This window comes from Aythya ferina (genome assembly GCF_964211825.1).
Source record: "Aythya ferina genome assembly, chromosome: 7".
NCBI classification, from domain to species: Eukaryota; Metazoa; Chordata; class Aves; order Anseriformes; family Anatidae; genus Aythya; species Aythya ferina.
The window spans coordinates 36,252,308-36,262,307 of record NC_140302.1 but is presented as its reverse complement, the minus strand read 5'-3'; the positions used below and the strand labels follow the sequence as shown (position 1 = coordinate 36,262,307).

Here is a 10,000-nt window from a genome sequence, read left to right as displayed (position 1 = left end):
ATTTACCTGTTGTTCACCTTATTTTTCACAGGAATGCCCCAAGCACTCACCCAAAACTTTCTCTTCCAGAAGTTAAGGATTTTCCCCCTCCTAGCTGCCAGCCTGGGAAAGAATGAGCGCAGTGCGCTCAAAATCCAAAATCAGATTTCAGGTGTCTCAGCTCAAATTTTCAGCCTGTAGCTTAAGTCTAGTCCCAGCACACAAAAATCAACCGCCTGTTTTTGCTGTAGGATATCTGAATTTTCCAACATCAAGATTAATGAATTTGAGGAGAGTTGTTCTTATCTGGCCCTCATCCTATCTCTGTTGACACTGTATTTTTCTTTTCAGGTCTTAGAGAACAACAACAAAAAAAGAGTTGATTCCCCATAAGAAAGAAAGAAAGAAAAAAAGGTTTATGCTGCAGCATAAATCAAAGTAGTTTTAGGGCCTAGTAGAGAGGTCGAGATAGGGAGAAAAACAGAATTACTGCTCGCTGTCTATTCATAACACACACATACACACCAGAAATTTCAGCAGCTCCTTAAAAGACAGAATGAATCCTTCCCTGTAATGCATTTAACCATTCAGAGCCTTAACTTCCTAAAATATTTTTCTGCTTGAAGGAAATGTTTGTTTAGTGGATCAATGGTACCCCAATTAAGGAAATTTATCATACTGTTTATGCTCAATATATGTGGACAGTTTATTTTAATAGTTGTAATGTTTATTAAAGTCATAATCCACTAATAAATGTATTTTCATATGGGAGGAAAATAACTGTATTGTAAATTAATCTCTAAGCATTTTCCTTACAGAAATGAAACAAGCAGACTGACCATGAAAGGCGGGGAACACCCTGGGACAAAATGACTTCCATTTGGCCATGACAGTCATGCCCAGAGCTTAAAGGAGAAAAAAATACAGGTCAGTGCTTATTTCCACAAACTGAAGATCACAATTTGCTTACAAACAGCAATAATGGCAAAGTCTCAAAGAAGTCTTCGTTAAAGTCAAATGATGATGGTACGTAAAGAAACTGTCCGTGTGTTCTTCCACATGACAGTAGCTTTTGCTAAGGTGATAGCCATGAGCCTCCAGAAGATACAAGTCTATTTACGATCATTAAAAGGTTACCGTGAGCATATTTCTTAGATACTTCATGCTTACGCAGTCTTTTGAATGGAAATTTTAAAAATCAGCATAACCTTTTACACAAGCACCGTGACCATATTAAAATACACCGGAAAAATGTACAAAGCTTGGGTTTGGAGGGCACACACAATTAGTGACAAACATTTTTTTTTTTTTTTCATATTTCTGTCAAACAAACCACCAAACCCTTACAATTTGGCTCACGATGAACTAGGTTTTTGTAGGAAATGGTTGGGGAAGCAGAGAGCTGCATCCCAGCCCAGCTGCCAGGTACGGGGTTGATGGTGGCTCGCACTGTGCCTTGCTTGAGAACAGCCACGACAGAGCCCAATGCCCCCCAAGTATTTCCCCAAGTTCAGCTATTCCAAAGGTTAGGCCAGAGTTTTAAATACATTGAATACTCTGAATTATGCATTTAAGCATTCTGAACCAAGCATCTCCTTTTCCGTGCTCTGCACACACCCGATTGGAAAAGCTTTGTGGCTGAAAGCTGCTTTCTGACCGGCATCGAGTCCGCAACATCACCGATCCTGTAATGACAACGAAACTTCTCTATTTTAAACTGGGATTAGAGCTGTGGGAATTGGAAAACATTTTGTGGAAATTGCTAAAATACATATGTGAGAATGGAATGAGGTTTTACTTCTGTAGAGTTCGGAAAATACTTTCTTCCTTCCTCAATTTTAGTAAGTGAATATAAATATTCCTAAATATCTTGTCCATGAGAGATGGAGGAAAAGAAAACCAGGCCTAATCCTGTTAGGAAGCAGGCACTGTACATCCCACAGAAATACTTCAGTTCAAAAATGGGTTGTTCAATGGGAATTGTGAAGAGCAAAAACCAAACCAAGCAAATTCCAGTCTCCAGCCCAGTAACATAAATAAAACCAATTCACAGAGAATAATAAACTCACTTGTGTTTCACTCTGCCTACTCGACGACATCAAGTAGGTCCTTCTAAGTAATTTTAACAGGTAGCACCCTCAAAATATTTCTATCTAATTAAATGAGTAATGTAATAAAAATGCCTGGCACAAAATGAAAAACAAATTGAAAGTTGAAATCCCCTCCTAAATAATAATAAAAAAGACATGACAACCCAGGACATTCTAGCTGGCCACAAGTGTTTCTCAAAGATTTAACATAACATTTTAGAGCCAACTTGAAATTTCCTCGCTTCTGATTACGTAGGTCAGACCGTGAGCATTACTGGAAGTAACTTTTCAGGTTTAACACTCAGCCAAATGAGAGCGGACGGCAGGTCTCTGCTGTGCTCGCAGTGCCCGCTGCTAAAGAGCAGCGAGGTGCTCAGCCCCTGCTAAATAAATCATGCCAGCGGCCCGCGAGCAAACCTGCCTCATGCTGTCCTTTCAGCCCCTTCCCCGTGAACGAGTGCGATCGTTTGGGACCTCCAGGGAGTTCAGGCAGGGATCTAACCCCGTCACGCTGCCAATACGTGGCAAGGCCTCTTCCATCTCCTGGCAAATGGATCTGGAAAACACACCAGGCACTCGGGGCGGCTCTGCCTGAGCATTTTCTGAGGGAGGACCCAAAATGAAAGTGAAGGATTTTACTTGATGGAGCCACAAGATCTAAAGCATATTGAACGCACTCACGTCACAACCATTTAAAATTAAATGGAGATTGCTGGCTACGCAACAGGATGTCTACAGAAAACCTGAATAATAAAAAGAGTCATCCTCAACAAGAAGGTTTATCCCTTAAGATATGGCAAGATAAAAACTGATTTTTAAAAAAAAATTGCTTAAATGTGTGCTTTATTATGTCTGCAAGACCTTAAGACCATAGCTCAGCTCAGTAAGTATGGCACTAAGAAATTAATTAAATCCAAACTTCATACAGAGGGTCTCTCTGAAACATGTCCTTCCAGAGCTCACAGATGCACACCAGAAACTAATAATATAAAACTCCAAGTGATGAATGACGTGCTGTTCACAAGGAGATTCCCCAAACTGGAGGAAGGCAAGTAGCACTAGTGTCTTTGAGAAGGAGGATCTGGAGAACTAGAGGTTGTTCAGCCTCACCTCGAGGTGCTCCCCTAACATTTTAGTCACATTTCCTCAGTCAGATCATCAAGAAACCTGAAATGCTCAGGATGCTCCTGTGTTAAGACCGTTGGAAGGGCAAGGTTTTCTTCCAGTGCCACTGGAGAAGTGACCTTGGCACAAGGGTTGTGATAACACCTCCTTGCTCCGATCACCACTCACAGTGCTGGCTGCCTGTCTGGGTATCGCTTTGCCTACAGCACCACTAACCGAAAACAGCCCCAAAACTATCCAGTGCCAGCAAGTAATGCAGCCTACGTGCTACAACGCAGCCTCCAGATACCAGTCCCCCCTTCAGCAAATGGCCACAAGGTACTTCTCATGGCCTGAGATGCTCTACAAGCATTATGTAGAAAGATGAAAACACACAGTATTTTTTTTTTCTGCTAGAACTAACACATACAAGCCTGTAGTTGCAGTGTACAAATGAAAGATTCATATTTTCAGTTTTATTCTGCAGCAAATAAGCATCATTAGTTCTGCAGCAGATACAAACTCGGATTGCAGGCTATTTAAGACAACCATTTTAGCTAGAAATGTATTTTTTGTATTTACCTTAATATGAATGATGCAGTGTATAATAGGTTAGCCATATCTTGCTCATATTTGCATGACAAACAAAATTTTCCGCTTCAAGTCAAGCATTTTCCATTTCTAAAAACTGTTTTAGCTTAAAAAAACAAACAATTTGTTTCATGTTTCTAATTAGTAGCATGTAAATTGAATAATTGATTTTTCCAGCCATAAAAAAAATTGTACTCAGACTCACCAGATTTAAAGTAGTTGCAATTCCTTGCTGAAATGAAATCTTGTTATTCATTTTTTTTTTCCAAATTAGTTTCAAAATAATGTTTCATCTTGGACCCAGGCTTGCAAGAGAGACAAAAAATTTGACACCACATTCACGTCCTCAGGATGTTTTGCTCTCCATACTATAGAATACCTAAGAAGTCTCTGAACAGGTAACAAAGTGACCACTATTATAACTCAAAGTCTTTTGATAGTTCTGGAATCTCTGTCTCTGAAGATGGGGGACAGAGTTGTACAACCTCCAGGTAGGTTTGCCAAGTCGTGTTACCTGGATATTTTACTAGGAGGAAGGATATGGTTTCAGTCAACCAAGTTCACAAGGACAAAGAATACTAGAAAAGGTCTCAAAAGCATGCAACTGCCTCCTGATAAGAAATTCTAAAACTTGGTGGATATTTTGCATATCAGCATCTCAACTAGGTCTCAAATCTGGATAAAAATAAACAGCTCAGCTCTACTCAACATCCCTTCCCTCTGTATCAAATAGTAATGTTGAAGAATTTTCCTAAGCTTTCCCCAAAGCTAAAACGCTCATTTACCAGCCACAGCCTCCCGTTAGCCATTTGCCAGGTGTCAGTCAATGTAAGCTTTCCTTGCTGAAGGCATTTAAATCCAGAAATATTAAGATCTGTGTAATGAGGAAAAGCAAGAAGAGTGGAATGATGTGCATGTCCTGTGCCCTGTGCATAAGCCCAACATATAGACAGACCAGTATTGTTTGCTCTGAAACGATCTCTGCCTTTGTCCCTTTGAGCATGCAGAACCTTGTATCACTTCTGTGGTCAGATATTTTTGCTATTCTTGATTAAGCATAAACCCGTATTTGGTAATCACTACTTTGAACATGCTAATAATGAAATCTAACTCTTCTTTATGTTCTAACATTTTTCTGTATTAAGTGTGAATTTTTATAGCATTTTTCCCCAACAAGACATCTTGCTTGTAAATAACACAACATTAAGTGTCATGATATAATTGATTTTCTAATGAGGTTTTCAAAAAGGATTATATTTTTGCTTGTCAGAAAATCTTTACAACAGAAATAAGTCCTTCCATATTTATTCCATATAAACTGAACTTTTTATTCCTACAGTGAAGTTGAGATGGATTAAATCACGTGGACTGCCATAAAACAGAGTATTGTATCAGATATTTTTATGGTTCTTCACATTTGTAAGTTGGACTGTGAAACTGGATGGAAAGTGATCCCTGCAAATTCAGGGCACGAAATCAGCCTGTGTCGAGAAAATATAACTCTGAAAGTATTGTGCATTTAGGTACAAACAGAACTGAGGTGAATTTAATGTAGTATACAAGGTGATGAGGTGGATACCAACCCAAAAGGGATCATATCCTTTTCTCTACAAAATAAAATTTGCAAGTTCTGTTAATATGGAAAATGTTGGGGGAAATGCCTGATGAGAAGACAAATCAGTAGTGTAGGTACTGTTTTATGTTCTTTATATAATTTTGCCTGAACTGCTAGATCACTTTGGTTTGCTGGAACTTGTGTATGTGTTCCTGTAAAGTGCAAATACTTAACTTCAATGAACAGAAAACAGCAGTTATGCTACTAATGGAAAATATAACTTCTAAGTCTAATCAGTATATAAAGTAACAGTTTGAGAAGTGTTTACTGGCAACTTCTATTGGAAAAGGGAAAAACCCAATTCTATAGCCAAATGCTCTCTCTGTTGTTTTCTCCGTTGTTTCTCACTGCAGAGCACATTCTGCAAGATCAATCTGAAGAGCTGCTGAAAATTTCCATCGATTCCATCCTAAGTGTTGACTCTGGCAGAGCTGACCCTGCTTGAGCGGGAGCCTGGACAAGAGTCTTCCTGAGGTCCTGAACCATCCCATGATCCTATAATGGTTTTAGAAACGGGTAATATAATATCTGTGCTGTCCAAACACAAGCTACATCATTTCTATTGAGGATTTTTATACAAGTCATCCATTATTTGAAGTGATCTGTAACTGTTTGTGTTATGAAAAGGAGGCTCACACTTCCTGCAGGCCCAAGATTCAGCATCTACTGGTGGCTGAAAAGGAGGCAGAAAGATATAAATACACATGCGGAATGGGGGTAAAACAACAAAAAAAAAAGCTTCTAAAATATCACGATGAAGTGCTGCATTTCAAAACATCTTTCTTGTGAGCCCTTCAGACAGTCTTAGCATAGACAACAAACACAAAATATCATTTAAGGCTTTGAAATACTGTAGGGCAGTTTCACTCGTAGCTCCACTTTAACATTTCCGAGCAATGCGTTATTTATGAAGACAGACACACACGCACACTTAAGCTTGGATTTGCAATTTAGCATGGGATTTATAAAAGCACCAAAAGAGAGGGAGGGTGGTTAAATGAACTGAAGAGCACCACGATGTTTGGTTAGATCATTAACCTGCCACAAAGAGCTTCCAGCAGAGAGAAGCTGGATAAGCCAGAAACTCCTGCATGGTGGACGACAGAATTCCTTCACGATTAGGAAGTTCAAGTACCACAGCTAGCAGATATGTGTCTGTTTGTTAAATTTGACGGCTGCTGTGTGTTTGCCACGGGTCTCCCTCACAGGCCGGGTGTGATGTGGGCTTTGCTGCAGAGGTGGGCGCTGCGGCCTCCTCATGCCCGCTGGCCTGAGCCCGCAGGAGCATCATCACATCACAGCCTAGGCTGACACCATCCATCAAAATGAAACATCACCAAAGGAAAGGAAAGGAGGAAGGACTTAACAGCATGACCACATCTGCCTTATTTTTAAAGGAAGCAAGGAAAAAAAAAAAAAAAAGAAAAAATAATAATATCCAGCACACAGAGAAGCCTTGCCTCTATGGGAAATGTTTACCCAAGCCCCTCACCACATGAACTCTTCTCTGCCTTATCCAGGCTCTCTGCCAGGATGCCCTGGCCCATTTCTGCTGCTATGTTATGTACCGCTGGCTGGTGTGCTCCTTTCCCGGGGCAGCGACGCCTTGGCTGGACACCCCTCGTCCTGCTTCAGATCTCTGCCCCTTACATCTGCCCTTCCAAAGCGTGTCTCTGTGCCAAAAACATTCACGATTCCATGGATGCTTTCACCGTGAAATACAGGAGAGCCGTAAGATGACTTTGTTACAAACCTTAAGCGTTTTTTTTGAAGTGGTGCCTGCTTTTGCCTCAGTCCAATGACGTCTGGCACGTTTGAAGGGCACAAATGTGATGATAAAGGGGTGTAAGTGTAGCACTCCGAGCATGAAGGCAGGATTAAACAACACTCAACCCCTGACTGCCTGTGGCTGTACCTAAACCCAGGCTCCCTCAGATGGAGAGCAGACTCAGCCAGAGTGGAATCTTTGTGCAGCTATTCTGACAGACCAAAGAAATGGGCACCAATAAAAAAAAAAAATAAGTCTCCTTGATTTGGCCACTATCTTCAGCTTTTCCATGACGGCTCTTGCATCTGAGCTTATTGTCACGGCGACCTGGGAAGGCGAGGCGATGCTTACTGCACATGAGGCAGCAGCAGCTCTGAAAAGCAAACACTGCTCACCACCCCCGTCATGCCTCTGCTTCTAACTTGTGCTCTCCAAAACTATTTTTCAGCACATCTGGGACTGGCGAGTCGACCCATCAGGCCCCATTTCCTCTCTCCGGAGGGTGGTTTTGCTCCCTTTCTTCCTCTTCCGAGGAGCCCCTTGGGGACGGCCGGGCGGCAGGCAGCTCACCTGGCTGTCAAAGGCGCTTTTCTACCCACTGTACTGGAACCCGGTCCTCCCTCCTGCACCACTGGGGCCAACACGGAGCCGTCGACATCCAGCCCTCCTCTGTCCCCTCTGCCATGGCTCTCACTGAGTGCTGCATATGAAAGCCACAGTCCATGGCTACAGGGGAAAAGAAAATGCAAAAAAAGAGACAGTAGCTAAAAGCTACCTTTTTTTTTTTTTTTTTTTTTTTTTCTTTTTTGGCCTCCCCCCAGTAATCTTCACAAAACTTTCCTTTTTCTTCTGTCTCACTTTAAAAAGCCTTTTCATTGTGAAACTATCGGTTTGGTGGTATGACAGGTTTTTCATTGTCTATCCCTCATTCTGACCTTTCTGCCTCTCCCAGACAGATGATAGTGTCTGGAAGCTAAAACGTGCTTTTTTCATTTTTGTTTTAATCTGGCCAAGCATTTTTTACCCTTCTTTATTGACATCTGCTTATCCAGTTCTTAAGTACAATCAAACTAGCACTCTTTTCCATTTTTGATTTCATCTTTTTCCTAGGTCTCACCTGAAAATGACTGTAGGAGGAATTCCATACTCAAAGCACCGCTCCCGGAGTGGTACCGTGAGGTTTCCTGCCAAACTGTGGGATGGATCCCGTGCACACAATCCTCAGCTAGCTCCCCATTCTCCTTTTCTTAAAGAAAATGCAATTAAAAATAATAAAAAAAATAAATAAACAGTCACTATTTTTACATGATTTGCGGTATTAACATTAACCAAAACACTGGTTTAATTACAGACACGGAGATACAGTAGGAGGAACCATGCTGCTTGTATTTTAGCATGCAATATGCTTCATATAGGTTAGTGCAATGTAAACAGAAAAATGTTTCCTCAGATGAGAATGTTTGCTACTCAATATTTGTGACTAAGGATATGACTGCATATGGTAATTAATGCATAACTGTTTAGTTTAACCATGCAGTAACAGTCTGTTTTGTTACATTTATCTCTACTGTTAGAGTTTCTTTGAAATGTTTTCTACAAGATTAAATGTGATCAAAATATCTTTTATATATCTTTTATCTTCAACCTTTTCATTTTTTATTTTTATTTTTTTTTTACTTTCCCCCAAAATTATATAAACACATTTAATACAGTTGCTGTAAGCACACTGACATTCCATGCAGGTATTATAAAAATAAACACTTAAAAAGAAAAATTGAGGCCATTAAACATGATGCCTTATCTCAGGGGTAGCCAACCTTTTAGGATCTGGGGACTATTTGACATGGTTTCAAGGGCTGCATGCACATGCTGTCCTGAATCAAGCCCCATGGGATCCTGTGGCCAAGCAAACTTTGCAAACAAGCTATCCAGGCACTGCAAAGAAAATAAGATGGGCATGCAGAAGCGAAATTCGTAGAAAAAATGTGTCTAGAAACACTTCAGAAAGCATATAAAGGGCAGATAAGCATAACAGAAAGGAAATGTTTCAGAAATCCAAGGAATTCAAGCAATGATCATACGACTGGTCCTCGAATATATCGCAAACGCATTAATTCCACAGGAGCCCGGTGGCTGCCCGCCCGCTCGCCGAGGTGAGATCTAACACACAAACACTTTCAGCACTACCACAGCCCTTCAAAAGCCATTGCTTTTTGCCTTTCTTCTAAGCCATCAGCACGTTTTTGTTAACCGTGTGAAAGAACGTCAATGTTGATCTCATTTTTATAACCCGGATGTCAGTGTTTATTTTATTTTTACAACCTATATGCTACCCATAAGAGACAAAAGAAGATGGTTTTACAGAGGAGCAGATACCTGCGACTGCATCACACCCACCTGACAGGAGAGGTGGCGGCTGAGTACACGTAACAAAAGGGATAGCCCTTCACCAAACAAAGGCAGAAAGCACTTTCATGTCATTAGGTGAGTCAGGTTTTGGGCTGACACCAGGAGGGCTATGCACTGAGGAGCTGCCTGATCGATTGAAGACCCACAGAACTGCCCAAGCCCTCCTGGAAGGTCCTGGGCACAGCAAGGACGTGGCCGCCTGTAGGAGCAGAGATCTCCTGCATTAAACCTACCCACAGGAGCTGTGATCTCCTGCATTAAACCTGCCCTCGGGGGCTGTGGCCTCCTGCATTAAACCTATCGTGAGCAGCATGGTGAGGAGCACGATTCAAGGGGCCTGGTGCGTAGCCCTGCATGCGCTGACAGAAGAGGAAGGCACCAGCCCGTGTGGCGTCAGGGCCACCTGAACACAAACTGCCTACAGAAATGCTTGTTTTTATTTTT

General features: G+C 41.4%; 1 protein-coding gene across 4 annotated transcripts in view; it reads right to left on the bottom strand.

Annotated features, from left to right (window-relative positions):
- Window positions 1-10,000, bottom strand: part of MGMT (O-6-methylguanine-DNA methyltransferase) — a 165,752-nt gene that overhangs the window by 52,419 nt on the left and 103,333 nt on the right. The window lies entirely within an intron of this gene.